General features: G+C 42.4%; 1 pseudogene; it reads right to left on the bottom strand.

The window, feature by feature from the left end:
* The window catches only part of LOC126022010 (fatty acyl-CoA reductase 2-like), a 94,436-nt pseudogene extending 77,315 nt beyond the window's left edge, over nt 1-17,121 (bottom strand).
* Nucleotides 17,122-18,699: the final 1,578 nt, after the last annotated feature.

Raw genomic sequence — 18,699 nt, forward strand, 5'->3', positions numbered from 1 at the left:
AGGCACAGTAAGTACTGGGTGTTGTGTATGTAAACATTTCCATGGGATTATTATGTTACTGATCCTACCCTGATTGGTGATTCTGCCCTACCCTAGAGTGTGACCTGGAATTTTGCTCCCGCCATAGGGTAGTACCTAATTATGATGTATAAAAGCAAGGGTCTGTGGAAGGCTGGGGTTTTTCTCTGGAGCTGATTTTTGGGATTTTGTCTTCAGCCTTATCGACAGAATAAAGCTGGTATCTTCTGAAGCCTGACTGCCTGTTAGCTTTATACCTGCCACATTCACCTCAGAACCGCTGGCTGAACAGGGTTGCAGACAGTGGTCCGAGCTGGAGGAGAAAGACCTCATCCTCCATCCCTCCATCAGTCAACCCCATCAAGGGTTGTTTTGCAACATAATGATGTCTGAACAGACTGAACCTGCACCCTCAATAACTGTAAGTGAAATGTTTTTTTTTTTTTTTGGGTCACACATGGCAGTGCTCAGGAGTTACTCCTCCTGGCTCTATGCTCAGAAATAGCTCCTGGCAGGCATGGGGACCATATGGGACACTGGGATTCGAACCAACCACCTTTGGTCCTGGATCGGCTGCTTGCAAGGCAAACGCCACTGTGCTATCTCTCCGGGCCCAAGTGAAATGTTTTATTGGAAATTTCCTCTGCTGACCATTAGATGGTTTCTTTGTTATTCATGTGGATTCTGCCAACTTTTTTGCATATGCTTTGGTTTTCTATATTAGTCAAGCGAATTATTCTGTCTTGTTTTGAACTAATTGGTTTGGATCTAAGGAAAATCATTGACTTTGGCTGGTTGTGGTCTATGTTTTAAATGAAATTATGCTCTTATACTTGCTTCTCCTGCATTGTCTCTACTAGTCATAGTTTGTAGAATTTCTGTGCTGTCTAAATTGTTATTGTGAGCATAGTTATTGGCTGGTGTTTAGGAAATAGAAAGTGTAGAAATAGTGAGGCTAAATCCAGTATGGATAATAAGAAAATCTATCTGACAAAAATTCAGTCTAAGGTGCAGGTTGACGAATCCAGCCCCACCATAAAAAATATAGGTATTTTTCCTGGAAGAAAAACAACTCCGAATAATAATTTGAATCCAAATATTAACACGAATGACCAACCTCCAGTGCTAACTCCACAAGTTAACCCTGATTCTAGTGAATTGCATGACAGTAGTGACTCAGACAATGATCAACCTTTGGTGCTAACTCCACGAGTAAGACCTGATTCTATTCACAAAATTGAATCGCACAACAGTGCAGATTCAGACAATGAATCACACACATGGCCACAGAGTAATTTTGCTAATCTGGCCTCATCCCCTTTACATGGAGTAAATGTTTCTAACTATGTACCCTTTCAGATGGAAGAATTAGATTGGCTTAGAAAAGCGTGTAAAGATTATGGTCCAACATCACCATACAGTGTGGAGTTACTAAGACTTTGGAGTCATAACTCTATCTTGGACTTTGTATGATTTTAAAGCAATTGCTGATTTATGTCTGTCATCTAAACAGCGAACTGAATGGTAAATGTTCTATTTAGAAGGTGTAAAAGCCAAATTATATAGCCCAGATGGTATGAAAAAACAAGTGGCAGGGGTTACTCTATTGAGCCAGCCTGCGGCCTCAGTTTATTTGCGGGTCGTGGAAAGGGCCTTCACCTGTGAAGAGAATGAGAGAGAAAGGGGGACCACCAACGCAAAAATTCTGATCAAGGTGGCATTTATTTTCAGAACTAACAAAGCTTATATAGTAAGAAATCACAAAGGGAGGGTCATGTGTGCAACACTTTACATTCTTTCCAAACATTCCACGTTAGCCCATACCTAGCACAACCTTAACAGCTCCTGTGTTGAAGTTGTCCAGAACATCCCATTAGGGAGTACCTAGATGCCATCAGCGAATTTTTCAGGCTAGCAATTAGTGGTCTGCATTGTTTCATGGCCATCTGACATGTATTCAAGTTACAGTTCAACTGGAGGACAGGCTTGCAGCATAATGACTGCTGTAGTCTAAAATGGCTGTGCTTATGTCAAGCTTCTGTAAGGAAGCACTGACTCCCAACATTGTATCATATGAATTATTGATGGCAGAAAATCAATTTGCAAATATTCAGACACAAATTACTTTACCTAAAGAAATCTTAAATTTAATTAGGGATATTGCATTGGCTTCATGGGAAAAATTGATTCTAACAGCATTAGTAGAGGAAACTTTTTTAAAATGGAGTCAGCATGGTGGTACTAAAGGTAAGGTGTCTGCCTTGCCAGCGCTAGCCTAGGACAGACCGCAGTTCAATATCCCGGTGTCCCATATGGTTCCCCAAGCCAGGAGCGAGCTATGCACTCAGAAGTAACCCCTGAGCATCACCGGGTGTGGCCCAAAAACAAAAACAAAAAAAAAACAAAAAAAAATTACCCAAGGCCCTTATGAGACATTTGTAGAGTTTGTGGGTAAGCTTAAAGATGTGCTGAACTTAAAAATCAAAGATGAGGAGGTGAGAAACTTCCTAGTAAAATCTTTGGCTTATTATAATGCAAATCCGGTCTGTAGATTAGTATTGAATACATTAAATGAAAAAGCAGATGTGAATGATTTCCTTTATGCCTGTCGGAATGTCTATGGGGAACCCCAACACCCACCCCACTTAGACTCAGTAGAAACCTTTGCAGTTAACAAGGGAACGATGCCATACTCCCCTCAGGGACAAAGCACTTTCCGTAAACCAGAGTTTTGCCTAACATGTGGAAAAGGCCGTCATTGGGTGAAAGAATGTAGATCCAGAAACCTCAATAATCTGAGGAGAGGTTTCAACACAAACCCTAGAAGGTAAATCAACTGTTATCATTGTGGGAAGCCCGGGCATGTCCAAAGACATTGCAGGCTCCTTTTAAATTCAATTCCTCAGGTACACGCAGACACAATGCAGGGAAACGCCCACAGGGCCTCCCCCCAGACTCTATCAAATCAGGGGCAAACTCCTCAAACCATAATCCTTCCAAGCCCAGCCCAAGAAAATTCATCACGATAAGGGAATAACTCATGCTAAATCAGGGAGCGCCGGATTAGACATATTATGCCCAGAGGACATTACAATTTATCCGGAAGCATGCTGTTACATGTTAGAAACTGGCATTGTGTGCCCACCACCCCCAGATACTATGGGTTTGATTCTTGGCAGAATTTCCCTCAACATAAAGGGTATATCAATAACCACTGGTGTCATTGACTCGGACTCTGGGCATTATAACAATAATGTCTTTTTTTTCTTAAAACGCATAGATCAGTGAGATTATTTTGTCTCTCTTTCTGGCTTATTTCACTCAGCACAACAATTTTCATGTACATCCATGTATAGGAAAAACTTGTGACTTCATCTATACTGATAAAGATTCTACCACATTTTCTTTAGCCGTTCTTCTGTTGAAGGGCATCTTGGTTGTTTCCAGACTCTGGCTATTGTAAGTAGTGCTGCAATGAATATAGGTGTGAGGAAGTAATTTTTGTAGTGCATTTTTGTGTCCCTAGATTATTTTCCTAGGTGTAGTATAGCTGAATTATATAGGAGCTCAATTTCCAGTTCTTTGAGGATCTCCATATTATTCTCCATAAAGGCTGAACTAGGTAGCATTCCCACCAGCAATGAATGAGAGTTCCTTTCTCCCCACATCCCTGCCAGTACTGATTGTTCTTGTTCTTTGTGATGTGTGTGAGATGGTACCTCATTGCTGTTTTGATTAGCATCTCCCTGATGATTAGTGATGTGGAGCATTTTTTCATGTGCCTTTTGGCCATTTGTATTTCTTCTTTGAAAAAGTGTTGGTTCATTTCTTCTCCCCATTTTTTTGATGAGGTTAGATGTTTTGTTTTTCTTGTTAATTTCTGTCTATACCTTGTATATTTTTATATAGCTCCTTGTCTGATGGGCATTGGGTGAATAGAGAAATTATTCTGCGAGTGGGTTTTGTATCCTAGGGACTATTTCCTTTGAGGTACAGAAGATTCTCAGCTTAATATAGTCCCATCTGTTTATCTGTCCTTCCACTTGATTGCAGAGTGCTGTTTCCTCCTTAAAGGTACCTTTAGTCTCAATGTCGTGAAGTATTTTATGTACATGCTATTCTATATACCTTATGGTATTGGGTCTGATGTCAAGGTCTTTAATCCATTTGAAATTGACTTTTGTACACACACCATTTTATTGTATTTTTATGTCTTATCTTTAAAGAAGAAAAGCTTACTTGGGTCTGAGTGATAGCACAGCAGTAGGGCATTAGCCTTGCATACTGCTGTCCAGGACAGACCTGGGATTGAACCCAGCATCCCAAATGGTTTCTAGAGCCAGGAGTAATTTCTGAGTGCATAGCCAAGGGTAATCTCTGAGCATCACTGGGTGTGGTCCAGAAACCAAAAGAAAAAACAAAGTGTATTAAACCTCCTACTATTGTATTAATAACTTTATTGGAGATACAATGCTTTTCACAAGTATTCTTGCTTCTGAACATTTTCTTCTTTCTTTTTTTTGCTCTTCTGTGGGTTTTTTTTTTAGTTTTTCTATTTTCTTTCAAACCTTTCAAGAGGAACTACTACCAATCCTAGCCAGGCTTTTCCATAAAATTGAAAAAAACAGGAACACTCCCAAACACGTTTTATGAAGCCAACATCACCTTGATACCAAAACCAGACAGAGATGCTGCCAGAAAAGAAAATTGCAGACCAATATCCCTGATGAATACAAATGCAAAGATCTTCAATAAAATTCTGGCAAATAGGATCTTATGCATCATCAAGAAGATCATACACTACCATCAAGTAGGCTTCATCCCAGAAATGCAAGGATGGTTTAACATCCATAAATCTTTCAACATAATACAAAACATCAATAACAAGAAAAATAAAAATTGGGGCTGGCAAGGTGGCGCTAGAAGTAAGGTGTCTGCCTTGCAAGTGCTAGCCAAGGAAGAACCATGGTTCGATTCTCCTGGCATCCCATATTGTCCCCCCAAGCCAGGGGAAATTTCTGAGTGCTTAGCCAGGAGTAACCCCTTAGCATCAAATGGGTGTGGCCCGAAAAACCAAACACCAATAAAAAAAAAAAAAGAAAAGAAAAGGCTGACTGAAACCCAAACACAATCATATATGTAATCAAGGTGCTTAAATTAAAAAAAAGAAAAGAAAAATAAAAATCACATGATCATATCAATAGATGTAGAGAAAGCATTTAATAAGGTCCAACATCCATTCTTGAGCAAAACTCTCAGCAAAATGGGAATGAAAGGAACCTTTCTCAATATAGTTAAGGCCATATACCACAAGCCAGTGACAAATATTATCCTCAATGGACAAGGCTGTCCCCTCTCACCACTCCTCTTCAACACAGTACAGGAGGTACTTGCTATAGCGATTAGGCAAGAAAAAGATATCAAGGGAATCCAGATAGGAAAGGAAGAAGTCAAGCTATCACTGTTTGCAGATGACATGATACTCTACTTAGAAAACCCTAAAGACTCGACCAAAAAGCTTCTAGAAACAATAGATTCATATAGCAAGGTGTCAGGCTACAAAATTAACACACAAAAATCAATGGCCTTTTATACACCAATAATGATAGGGAAGAGATGGATGTTAAGAAGGCATTCCTATTTTCTTTTTATTTTTCAATAACTTTGTTTTCCCTTATCTTGAAACAAATGTATTATGATCGGTTATGTCAACTTTGTGATGCATGTTTTTTTAAATAAAAAAGTATGTATACTTTCAATCAAGTATTTTTCAATTAGCAATAATTGAGTCTTTCATAAAAGTCATTGGCTATAATACATTCACTGCTCAAAGCTAGACAAATATTTTAATGTTTAACTACTTAAAATGCATTAAAAGTTTTTTTTGGGGGGGTTTGGATCACAGCCAGCAGCGTTCAGGGGTTCCTCCTGGCTCTACACTCAGAAGTCACTCCTGGCATGCACAGGGGACCATTTTAGATGCTGGGCTTTGAACCACAGTCCTACTACATGCAAGGCAAATGCCTTACCACCATGCTATCTCTCCAGTTCTATACGTTTATTTTTTATGAAGTAAAATACATTTTATTAATAAAAAATATTTTGAAATTGCCAAAAAAATAAAGGAATTCCTGGAACTTGAAAGCTTGCTTTTGAGCAACAACATAGGGAAATATTTCAGTCAACACAGGAAGTATCAGAACATGGCTCCCTGTATAAAGCAGTGTCTGGACAACAAGTGCATCTGAGCAGCAGCACCAGCTCCATTGCCCTGATACAGAATTTCTTTCTCCTTCGGATGAGGAGTATATAGCTCTGCCAAAGCAAGTGTCTTTCTCTGTCTCTCTCTCTTTTTCTCCCCACTACTCTCCTCTTTCTCCTCTCTCCTATCTTTGCCTGAATCTCTCTCCTCTCTCTTATTTATATAATCTTATTTTATGTGCAGTGACTCTATTCCTACCCAGAATCTTTGCCCACATGTCCACATCACCCCCTGTGTGAACTGTGTGTCTGCAAGCACAGAAAGCAAGAACTTCCAACCTGGCCAGTCTATTTCAGACCTCAAAACCAATTGCCAGGGAGTAGTTTTTACATTTTAGGAGTTTAAATGTGTGCCTGCAATGACCTCTTTTATAAATGACATTTTAATTCTGTCACAAACATGAAGGAGGTTTATTTTTATTTCCTTTCTTTTTTTGGAGTCAAGTGAACAAATTACTTCAATAACTAGGTTGATCTAAAGAACCTGGATGCAGTGATTTTCGCCTTCTTTAATCCTCAGTATGACAAATATAAGGCAAGTATCATGGCTGCTGTATTATCTCTCCAGCTGCATAATTTCACTCTTTTTTTTTTTTTTTTGGTTTTTGGGCCACACCCGTTTGACGCTCAGGGGTTACTCCTGGCTATGCGCTCAGAAATCGCCCCTGGCTTGGGGAGACCATATGGGACGCCGGGGGATCGAACCGCGGTCCGTCCTACGCTAGCGCTTGTAAGGCAGACACCTTACCTCTAGCGCCACCTTCCTGGCCCCGCATAATTTCACTCTTAATTTTTTGTTTTATGGTCACACTCAGCAATGTTGAGGGCTTAATCCTGACTCTATGCTCAAGAGTTAATCCTGGAAGTGCTCAGAGGACACTCTATGGTGGTGGGGATTGATCCTGTGTCTACCACATGCAAAGTTAAGTTACTAACATTCTGGCCTGTAATTTCATTTTATTTTTCATTTTATTTTTGTTTCTGGGCCACAGCCGGCAATGTTTAGAGGCTATTTCTGTATCTGGGCTCAAAAATCACTACTGGTAGGTTTAAGGGACTATATAGGATGCTGGGGATAGAATCGGGTTTGGCCAAGTGCAACATAAATGACCTACCTGCTGTGCTATTGCTCCAACTGATGTAATTTTATTTTTAAATAACTGCAGTGGAAGAGAAATTTCAGGACTGAAAGGCAGATTCTAGAAAACAAAACTTTTTAATGCATAGTTATCTAAAGAAGAGCCCAATGATTTAAAAAAATTTTACAGTATTATTTTAAAATCAGTTTGTAGATTGAAAAAGGGGTGGCAAGCTATTACCTGGCTATTAGCTGAGGGTATATTATTTCTGTTCAAGTACAAATAACGGACACTGCAGTTCATGAATATGTCAGCCAGACACTGGTCATAGTCACCATCATGTATGACACTTAGTCACAGACACTGTCATATATACATGGGTTGTATATAAAGGGATGAACTGCTATGTATGACACTTGATTACAAAGACTTCATAGATACACATGGCCATAGACATTATTACTTATAAAAATCACAATGTCATATAGAGAGATGAGATAGAGGCATTATCTGGTGAGATGTGGTCATAGACACTGCTTTTTATAGATAGTGGGTTACAGAAACTCAGTCACACTGCCTTAAGCATTCAGTCCACCCTCGAGCATTGATATCTGTACAAACATACTCATATCACTCAATTATAGAAGGGTTGAAGGCACCTGATATACAGTGGTAAATCTGTGTTAATTTCAGTCTGGAAAATCCAGAAAAATTTATGTGAGTGAAAGGGAGGAAGACTATGAAGAACACAACAGAGTGGGTTCATGGAAACCCCAGGAGTGGGGGCCTCCTGGCACAGGGGCACATGGCAATGCTGGATGTTGAAAATGTGCTTCCAGTACCTCCACTATTCTCCTACTGGTCATAATTACTATACCTGGATTAATATCAATGGATTGTAAATGCTAGATAACTCACAATCTGCCCTTACTAATAGAGGCCATAAGGGGACTCTTAGCCTATCTTTGCCCTGGAAACTTCAATGCTGAGCAGATTTTTCTATATAGCTCAGAGTCAGGGCATTGGCTAGGGTGACTAGTCTACCACAGGTCCTGTCTCCAGCCCTACTTACTAAGGAATAGAGTCCTGTACTCTCTAAGCACCCACGTCACATATACACACAAGCTGTGTAGCAGCCAGCAGACAAAATGAGGTTGACTACGGTATCCACTGGGATCACATCTGTCACGACCACTGGAGAAGCCTTTCCTGGAGTAAAGGAGCCCTTTCCCAATCTGTGGAGGAGAAAGAACAGGACTAGGCCAAGACACCATGAACTATGACCACTCTATGTATGGAGTGAACATGGGCCTATGAAGGTTTCTGCCCCTCAACCCCATAGTGCAACACTTTCAGAAAAACAGATCCTGAGTCCTTCCTAAGACTCAGGAAATATGTTGTAAAAGTCTTAAAAATAATAATGCACCTTTATACACCATGTAGTAAGATTCACTCTGAGCACAATACCATATAACTAAGGCAGACAGAAAGAATGACAGTTGGGTTCTCTTTGTTAGTCAGTAGTGCCATTTCTGCATCTATGACAGTACCACGATAAAAGCACAGCCACTGTTTTACTCCATGGCTGCACATTTCTTCCAATCAGTCACCACAACACAATATAAACACCTATAGACTGCTAAGATTACAATAAGAAAGCAAAGGATAACTCCACCATCCTTAGTGACCAAAGATCCTAGTTCTAAAGAGCCAATCAATATCACCCAGTTTCATAGACTCTCTTAGAAGGACTTTAGAGAGAGGAAATGTTGAGGATTTTTAAGAAATTTAAAGAAACCATGGAACCAAGACTCAAGAGGATATAAAAGTAGAAATGATAAATGAGATGAAATAAATAAAAGCACTTCATAGGAAAAATGAAATTTTCATTGGAAGGCTTTATGAGAAAAATAGCAACTGCAGTGGACAAAATTGGTAGCTCAAAGATGAGCTGTATAACACCTGCAGACAATAGAATAGATGAAAAAAAGTCTTAAAATAAATGAATGACTGACAAGAATTTGTGGCTGAATTCAAGAGGAACAACAAAATAATCAGAGGGCCAAGAAAAGCATGCCAGAGGGCCACAAGAACATTCCCTATAAAGAATCAACAGTCAAGACATCATTGTTGATATTTTTCACGGAGAGCACATGAATGTATACATAATACATATCTACAGATGTATACATATATATACTAGAATATGCCTATATGCCAATATACTAGTATATGTATATATAGGAATTTTATTCTCCAAAGAACAAATACACAGAATTCTCCAATGCACATTGAACACCCTCCAAGATAGACCACATATTGGAACAAAAAACATACTTCTATAAAATCATGAGCTTATAAATTCTATCAATTATCTGTTCAGACCATAAAATAAAATCTGTTCAGACTCACTAAAATAGAAAGGAACTACAAACAAAAATGGACAGATAACTATAATACCCAGAAATTAAATAGTAGGTCAGAAAGGAAATAAAAAAAATTCTAGAAACATACAAGAATGAGAATAGAAGTGACCAGAATTTCTAGGACACAACAAAATCTATGTAAAGAAAATCTGTAGCTTTGAAAGCTTTCATCAAGGAGAAAAGAGCCCATATAAATAAACTGACTGCAAAGCTTAAGAAATTGAAAAAATGAGGAGGGGGCTGTTGGTGAGAAGGCCGAGCTTCTTGGTCTTCCCTGTGCTTGGCCGGGGGGCCTTTGGCTTAGAGCCATGCTGTTCCCCATGCTGCCGGGGCTTCTGGTCCCAGAGGGAGGAGGCTGGTTCCCTGGTTGTCCTGGAGGTCGGAGGTTTGCTGGCCTGCTCCCCACCCCCACACCATTTGTGTGGGGTAGGGCTTCTGGAAGGCCTGGTGTCCCCTTTGGACTGCTCCCTGGCACCCACCTTGCTGGCTCCCTGGCCAGGATCTGGGGAGGCCCTGGATTTCCGGGATTTGGGGGCTGTTGGTGGGGAGGAAAAGCCCTGTGGTCTCCCCTGGGCTTGGCCGAGGGGTGTTTGGCTTGGAGCTGTTCTGTTCCCCATGCTGATGAGGTTTCCAGTCCCAAAGGGAGGGGTCTGATTCCCTGGTTGTGCTAGGGACTGAAGTTTGCCAGCATGCTCCTCACCCCCACCCCCACACCATTTGTGTAGGATAGGGCTTCGGGAGAGCCTGGAGTTTCCTTTGGGCTGCTCCCCGGCACCCATTTTGCTGGCTCCCTGGGGCAGGGCCGAGGGAAGACCTGGGATTCCAGGAGGAGGGGGAGCTGTAGGTGGGGAAAGGAAAGCCCCATAGTCTCCCTTGGGCTTGGCCAGAGGGCATTTAGCCTAGGGCCATGCTGTTCCCCATGCTGCAGGGGCTTCTGATCCCGGGGGGGGGCTGGTTCCCTGGCTGTGCTAGAGGCCGGGGGTTTGCCGGCCTGCTCTCCATCTCCACCCCATTTGTGCAGGGTGGGACTTTGGGGAAGCCTTTGGAGGTGGAGGAGGAGGAGGTGGTGGAGCAGGTGGTGGAGAAGAAGGAAGAGGAGGAAAATAAGGATGTGGAAGTGGATGAGGTGGAGGAAGAGGAGGTGAAGGAGGATAAGGAGGAGGAGATAGAGGAGGTAGATGAGGAAGTGGACGAGGAGAAGGTAGAGTACGAGGAGGGGGGAGGTGGAAGAGGAGGAGGAGAATGAGTAGGTAAAGGAGGAGGAGTGGAGGAGGTGAGGAGGAGGAGGAGGTAGATTAGAAGGAAGTGAAGGAGGAGGTAGAGAGGAGGAAGTGGAGGAGAATGAAGATGTGAAGAATGAGGAGGTGGAGGAGATGTGGGGGAGGAGAAGGAGTTGGAGGAGGAGGAGAAGAAAAGAAGATGAGGGAAGAAGAGGAGGAAAAGAAGGAGAGGAGGAAGAGGACTACCATTGAGGTAGGCAGAATGAGGGTAGGAGGAAATTGGGGACATTAGTGGCAGAAAATGTGCAGTGGTTAAGGGATGGTATTGAATAATTCATGACTAAAACTTATCAAGAACAACTTTGTAAATGGTGATTTGATTAAAACAATGAAAGAAAAAAGGTTCATTTTGAGGTGATGTGAAAACAGCAACTCTCATATGGAGAGAGCTCTGAAGTAGAGTATAAATATTTGGGACAGAACCATGATGCTGTGGCTGCAGACTCACCTAACTGCTTTCAGGTTTGAGACCCTGGAATGGGTTTTTTCCTTAACTATCAATAACTAGACTTTGGGGGAATATGAAGTTGATCTAATTTCTTTCATAAGAAAAATCTTCATGGCTCTGATATTAATTGTGATGCCACTTGCCTGTGCTGGCTCAGGACATCAGGAAGAGCCATCCAAGTTGAGGTAGGCAGAGAGCATAAGGGCAGAGTTTTGGAGTGCACAAGTTCCACATTCTCAATGGCAACTTTCCAAATCATAAATTGAATCATGACATGACTTTCTGGCAGTAAAACCTACCACCAACAAAAGTGCCTGCATCAGGCCTATGGTCTACCAGAGCAGCTGATGTGGCTACTGTCACTACATTCAGCCAAGCCCCTTCACAGGAGTAGATAAGAAACTGCAGTTATATGGCCAGTAACCTTTATCCAGACTAGCCTGGACCCACACCTACATAAATACCTACCACAATAATGAGCCCTTTGGGTCCATTCAGGTTATCCACCCAACCCTGCAAGAAGAAAGCATCAATTACTTGGTGGCATGTGGAACAACACAGTCCAGTTTTACCCCACCCCAAAAATAGTAATAATGAGATGCTAAACCCAGAACCTCAAAACAATGGGATGCCAGGTTCCATTTGCACCTTGTTTGGCATAAAACTGTTCTTCCTTGCACCCTAGGAGGGTCACACAACACACAAAACATACAGCTGTTCCTTGCTGTCTCCCAGAACACAGTTGAGCATCCAATCTGGGTTCCTGACAGAAACTTGGCTCTGCACTGTTACTGAGAAACTCCCTGGTATGGGGAGCAGAACCTGAGTGTGGTCAAGAACATTTGGGATTTCCCTGGCATTTATACCCACCTGTGCTTTTTACGTGGAACAGAATAGAGGCCTATAAACCAGGAAGAATGAAAAATCCTTTGATCCCACATTTTCAGGGTGAAGAAGAGATGGCAAGATGATGTGGGATCCCTGTTTGGGGGCCTGATTTTGTATTCAGGGCTAAGGTGATGGGGATGGAAATAAGACATCTCTCTGGTTTTATGCTGAGTCTCTTTAAGCTCCTATACTGATCCCCTGGTCTCTGGTCCTATGCTGAGTCTCAGACCCTATGCTGAGGTCTGAGATCTGAGACACTTTGGCCCCACATAATCCACATCTTAAGGATATTGGGGATCATAAGAATAATGAGTGGTCCCACCTCTGTCCTGTGTCCGCATCCAAAGCCTTTTCTAAGCAGAGCCACAGCAGAAGTCATATGCTCCAGGAGACACTGGCTTGCACATGGATCATGTGTGCCCCTGCAGGGACACCTCTAGAGAAGGGGTAAAAGTGGGGCACTATATGGGCAGAGATACAAGGAGAGCAGAAAAGATCCTGCAGAGGAGGCAAATGCCACCATCCATCTGTTCATCCATTTGTCTGCCCTAGCAAAGCATTCCTCCTGTTCTCATTACTCTTCAACCCTCTATCTGTCCCTAGCCCATGATCTTGTCATGGATAACTCCATGGATTGTCCCAGCTAGAAACTGGAAACTGTCATCTATCCTATCTCACAAGGGAGGGGAATCCACAGTCACAAAGCAATAAAAACTGAGCAGGGCAGTGCTGAGTTCCTAAAGATGCAAGATACATGCCATGTAAGCATTCCTGAAGACCATTTAAACGACTGTTCCTGAATGTCAGACAACCCTCATCCCCTCTCCCCCCATATGCAGCAGGCATACGGGGATGAAATGGAAAGAGGTTTAGTGAGCTCCTTTTCTATATCTTGTTCCCAGGTCTTGTGTCCTCACTCACCCTACAAGGCTGGCCAGTCCCCCAAATTTACTTACGTCTTGGAGGCAATGATTTTCTGGGGATCCACAGGACATGGGCACACCACCTCAACTATGTGCTTAAGGTTGCAGTTGGAATAGACAGTGGTGATATGAACGAAGGCCTCCAGACTGGGCATCTGGCTGGCCATGTGCAGGAGTTGCTGTGTGGCTATGACATTAAACTGCACAGCATTTCTGTAGCAGAGACAAGGCAGGGGTTACTCAATCCACCAGGCTGCCTCAAAGCCCCAGACTCTGTCTTGTGGCCTAGCTACAGCTAGCTGGCTGAAGAGATGCAGGAAGCATGTACTTGGCACAGTGATCCCTGCACTAGGCCTTGTGCTAATTGCCCGCAGCTTACTGGGTTCCTGACCATCCCAGAGTTAGAAACTATAGCTTTGCTTACTCATTCATTAAAAACCAACTGAATAGACACCTAGATGCTAAAGATAATGCCAACCAGACTTGTCCTTTTTTTTAACTAAAAAGAAATATTTGTATTTTAGAGTCACCCCTGGCAGTGCTCAGGGCTTACTCATGGATCTGAGTTCAGGAATCACTCCTGGTGGTGATGAGGGGACTAAATATGGTGCCTGGACAAAACTAATGTTAGTTAAATGCAAGGCAAGAAGTACTCTGTCTATTGTACTATCTCTCTGACCCAAACTCCTAATAATTTTTAAAAACATGATGAAATGTACTTAAGTTTAATGGAGAAGCATTGGCAGATCAGAATAGCCAGTAAAATTCAATTAAAAGTGACATGTAAACTTGTATATACTGGATATTTTAATACTTGATGTTAATCTTTCTGTGTGTAGCTCTGCATTAGTCTAAATTTTGAATGAAAGTCAAGTAAGATAGTATACTTATAGGTGTTAGAACTGAGATCCTTGGGTAGAAGTGGGGTTAGCTGATGCCCTGTGCCTGGATGGCAACTAAACATTACAAGTCAAACAAAAGCTCAGTGTCCTGGGCTAGACACTCATAACTAACTTTTTGGAGCTTCTTAAAGAAAAGGCCACCAGATTCAGAAAGCAGAAATACACTGAGGTGTGAGTTGAGCATAGTCATCAAAGTGATGACGTGACAATCGGGAAACTTTCCCAGAAGAGAAGTGACCTGGAATGGAATAAAATTCCATGTGCACATTACAAATTAGAGCACTGGGGCTGTAGAGATGGTACAGTGGGTAGGGTGCTTGCTGTGCACATGGATGATATCATATGGTCCCTTGAACCCTGCTAGAGTGAGCCCTGAGCACAGAGCCAGGAATTAGCTGAGACATAAATATCTGTTCCTACTTATAATAAAGTTGTTCCCACAAAGTGGCTCTTGATGATTTTTGAATCTGGAAGCTCTCTGCTTGCCTGGAATTTGACTTCACCAGCCTCCATTACAGGTGTGTGTGTGTGTGTGTGTGTGTGTGTGTGTGTGTGTGTGTGTGAGAGAGTGAGTTTAGGTAGTGATCACCTCCAGTTTGGAAGAAACTTGAGAAGGGGTGGAATAAACTTGGGGTTCAGGTCAAGTCTGGAGAGTTCCCTGAAAGCAGTTCACTGGAGTCCAAAAGAGTGTGTCCTTGGCATAGAGACATCAGGTCCCTACAGCTGTCCCATCCAGCCTGCAGTTGTGCCCACTTGCCTTAAGGAATCCTTAAGCCTGTCCAGTAACACCCACCTTAGAGCTGAGCATCTGGTCCGCCCTTTGCTGCAGCGTCTGCCAGCCTTGGGCCTCACCAGGATGTAGATGACTCTAAGGCCAGGGCACATGCACAGAAGTTCTCCAGAAGCAACTTACCCAGGAAGCCAGTGACCCCAGTGATGAGGATGGACTTGCCCTTATAGAAGTTTTCTATAAGGGCTGGAACAATGGCGCAGTGATAGGGCATTTGCCTTGCATATGCTTGACCCAGGACAGATTGCTGTTCTATCTTCTGCATCCCGTATGGTCCCCCAAGCCAGGAGCAATTTCTGAGAGCATAGTCAGGAGCAACCCCTGATTTGTTGTGACCCAAAATAAAAACAAAAGAAGGTAGGAATGATGGACATGACTGCACACACAGGTCTCAGAGCACTGAAAGGAAGAATCTCTGGGTAGAGAAGTTATGGACATGGCCAGCCCACCACAGAATCCCATCATGGGTGTCCCAATCATGGGGTGATTTGGGGAAAACAGTGCAACTAAGTGAGAAAGCTTAATCTGGCTCAATGGTGCAGCCCCCCAGAGACCTCATCCAGGCTGGGGACCACAACAGTTATTCACGGTTCACGAAGGGGATTCCGGACTGAAAGAAAAGAGGGATTGGGAAGACAAGGAGACTCAAGGCGAAAAGTTCCGATCAAGAGTCCGTTTATTTGGGGAGGGGGATAGCCTTTTATAGTCAGGCCAAACAAAGAGAAAGGGGCAAGGCATTCTTGGAATAATTGTAACTTTCCACAGGCACATCATGTTTTTTCAAAATTAACAAGGCTGTACATCATGAAGCTGGCATTCATCTATCATGAGGCCCAAGTTGTTAGAGCAACAAAGTATAAGATCTAATCTCTGCCCAGGCCCACCAGCCTCTATCTTTATGGGAACATCTTGGTGCCTGTGGTTGACTCCCCTAGCTTTGAGGTATGCAGCGACTCCCCTTTTCTTTAGGTCCAAGGGCAAAGGCCACATCTTGCTAGCTGCTCAGGCTGGCAGCTTGTGCTAATTGTTATGTAGGCACTTTTGCTCAGACTTTCAGAGACTCCATTTTGATTTTAGAATAAAGGGCTTTTAGTTATGCCAAACAGTCTCCAACAAATTCCCCCTTTTTTATTTATTTCAAAGATGGGTGGAAACCCTGTCTTAGGCTACCTGATGTGCTCTCAGTGTCAGCACCCCAAAGTAAGGCTATGGCTCGGGGAGCACGCAAGAAATTCTTGCATGAGTGCATATAGGCTAGGTCGCCCTACCCCTTTAAGAGCCAATGCAGATTTTAAGAATGGGGTGTGCTTCTGACAACTGACACCAGTCTAATCCCGTCCTATTTCCACAGCTGTGAAAGGAGGGAGTTTTTGCACTTGGCAAGCTGTTCTAACTCCTCAAAGTCCAGTGTTTCAGGGGCGCCTGTTTCGCCCTCTGGGACTTCAGTTATTGGAGGTTTGTGAGGCTGGATATGTTGATAATGTACGCCCACAAATTTTTGGAAGCCTTATCAATCTGGGTTTTTATAAAGCCAGTTATATGGTGAAATGCCCATGGACCAAAAGAAACAAACAGCATGATCCCAATGAATGGGCCAAGCAGTGTGGGCAGCAGAGTAGATATCCAGGGGGAAGCTGAAAACCAATTTTTATACCAATTTTCCTCCCTGTCTAAGGTTTTCTTGGTTTCAGCTAGACTTTTATCAACCTTTTTGATGCTATCCCTAGCAAGGCCTAATTTATCCTTAAAGAAGCAACATTCTTCCTTTAAGGCAGCATATATACCCCCATCTTTTAACAAAGCAAGATCAAGGCCACGACAGTTTTGTAGTACCATTTCAGCTAAGGAACCAACAGTTTCTTGTAAATAGTCTAGACCTCGCTTAAGCTCCTCTATATCTTTAACAACAGTGGTGGTTAGGAAGCCTATAGATTCCTCAGTGCGAATGAGGGAATAAATGCCTGTACCTGCACCAGCGGCGCCAAGGCCGACAAGGACGGCCAGGGTGATGGCTGTAACAGGCTCATGTTTGGTGCGAGAAAGACCGGGGGAGGTACCAGAGTAGGGCAGTAAATCTAGTTCGGGTCGAACAGTAAGTTTGGGCATAAGAATTATCAAAACACAATAATCATGATGAGTAAGAAAGACATCAACAATAATGTGTGGTGTCAAACCAGAAGAGCAAACAAAGAATGTTAAATTTGGTGCAATAAGAAATTGAGCATGTCTATCGACATGCAGTGTTTGATTACAGGTCTCTATTAATTGAACGGGAGGGATCATGTTGGGGCCAAGAAGGCAGAGTCCGTAGCCACGACCTGCCCAACAGTGAGTCCATGACGCTGAGGCTGAGCTCCCCAGCGAAGGAGTCCAGAGTCATTGGTGTAGATAGGAGATTCAAAGGTTGTGATGCCTTCATAAAACGGCAGAACCGGTGAATAGATCCAACAGTGTTCATAGCTGGTGCTGGAGAGCGCCTGGGCACAGGCATTGACCATTTGCAGGATGAGGTCGAGGTGGAAACTGGACCAACGGGTTTGATGGTTAATCTAGGCATTAACAAGCTAAAACACAATAATCATGATAAGCAAGAGACATTTCAGTAACAATATGGGGAGAAAGTCCAGTGGAGCAAACAAAATAAGTGGAGTTGGGGGCTTCAATGAAGATGGAAGAGTTGTTAACCACAATGGTTTGATTGCAAATGTTTGATAGTTGGACAGGGGGGCGCATATATAGTTTGAGTAAGCAAAGTCCCATGCCCGTGACCTGCTTGCAATGGAGGTTGTTGGTGGCAGTGGGAGAGTCAGTTAGAAACAGGTCCGGCAGGAATGGTGGGCTGAAGGACTGGAACAGTGGGTGGGTAGCACAGAGGTGGCTGGAGGGGTGACAGGCTCTTTTGAGGTGGATGAAGACAGGACTGCGGAAGGCTGCGGAGGTCTTCTGTCAGACTTCAGCATTTAAAAATTTTATAATTAACAATCACCAATTTTTCAAAAACTTTTAAACTGAACCTAAATGATTTTTCTTAAACTTCTTAGTTATTATCTTAAAGCTAGATGCTTCTCTCTCTAGCCACATATCCATATTCTTTTGGCCTTAGTTTACACATAGCAGGAAAGCTGGGTGACTGCAAAGTCCAGAAATTCTCCAGGGAAAGTTATCCCCGATGGCCATTGAGAAATCTGGGGTTTGCCATCCCCCCACCCCTGCTATGTTCTTAGAAGGACAAAGCTAGCTTAATACATAATTTTTAACACATGATTTTTAGTTGCAAGATGCCAGTCTGTCAACTGACCAGACTGAACCAGGTTGAAAAAAATTAATTGAAATTTGAAAAATGGATAAGGCTTTGAAAATTGTATTTATCATGAAATGTAGAATACAAATAAACAGACAAAACAAAACAACCTAAACACAACATTGTATACTAGTGGCCACTTTCATTCATCACAACACACACATAAACAGACAAAAGGATCGATCCAAAACTTATTTTAGAAAAATTGACAAGCGCTTTTAAATATTTAGTCAGCATGTTTGTAAGAAAAAAAAATTTTTTTTGTAGAAAAACCTGTAGTTTTTTGAAGTACTTAATGTAGATGGAGTGGAACTTTCTGAAAATAAAAGCTTTAAGGTTTAAATTTAGCATAAAACATTTTTAAAACAATTCTAATTTGAAGT

This window comes from Suncus etruscus, chromosome 11, assembly GCF_024139225.1.
Source record: "Suncus etruscus isolate mSunEtr1 chromosome 11, mSunEtr1.pri.cur, whole genome shotgun sequence".
Lineage (NCBI taxonomy): Eukaryota > Metazoa > Chordata > Mammalia > Eulipotyphla > Soricidae > Suncus > Suncus etruscus.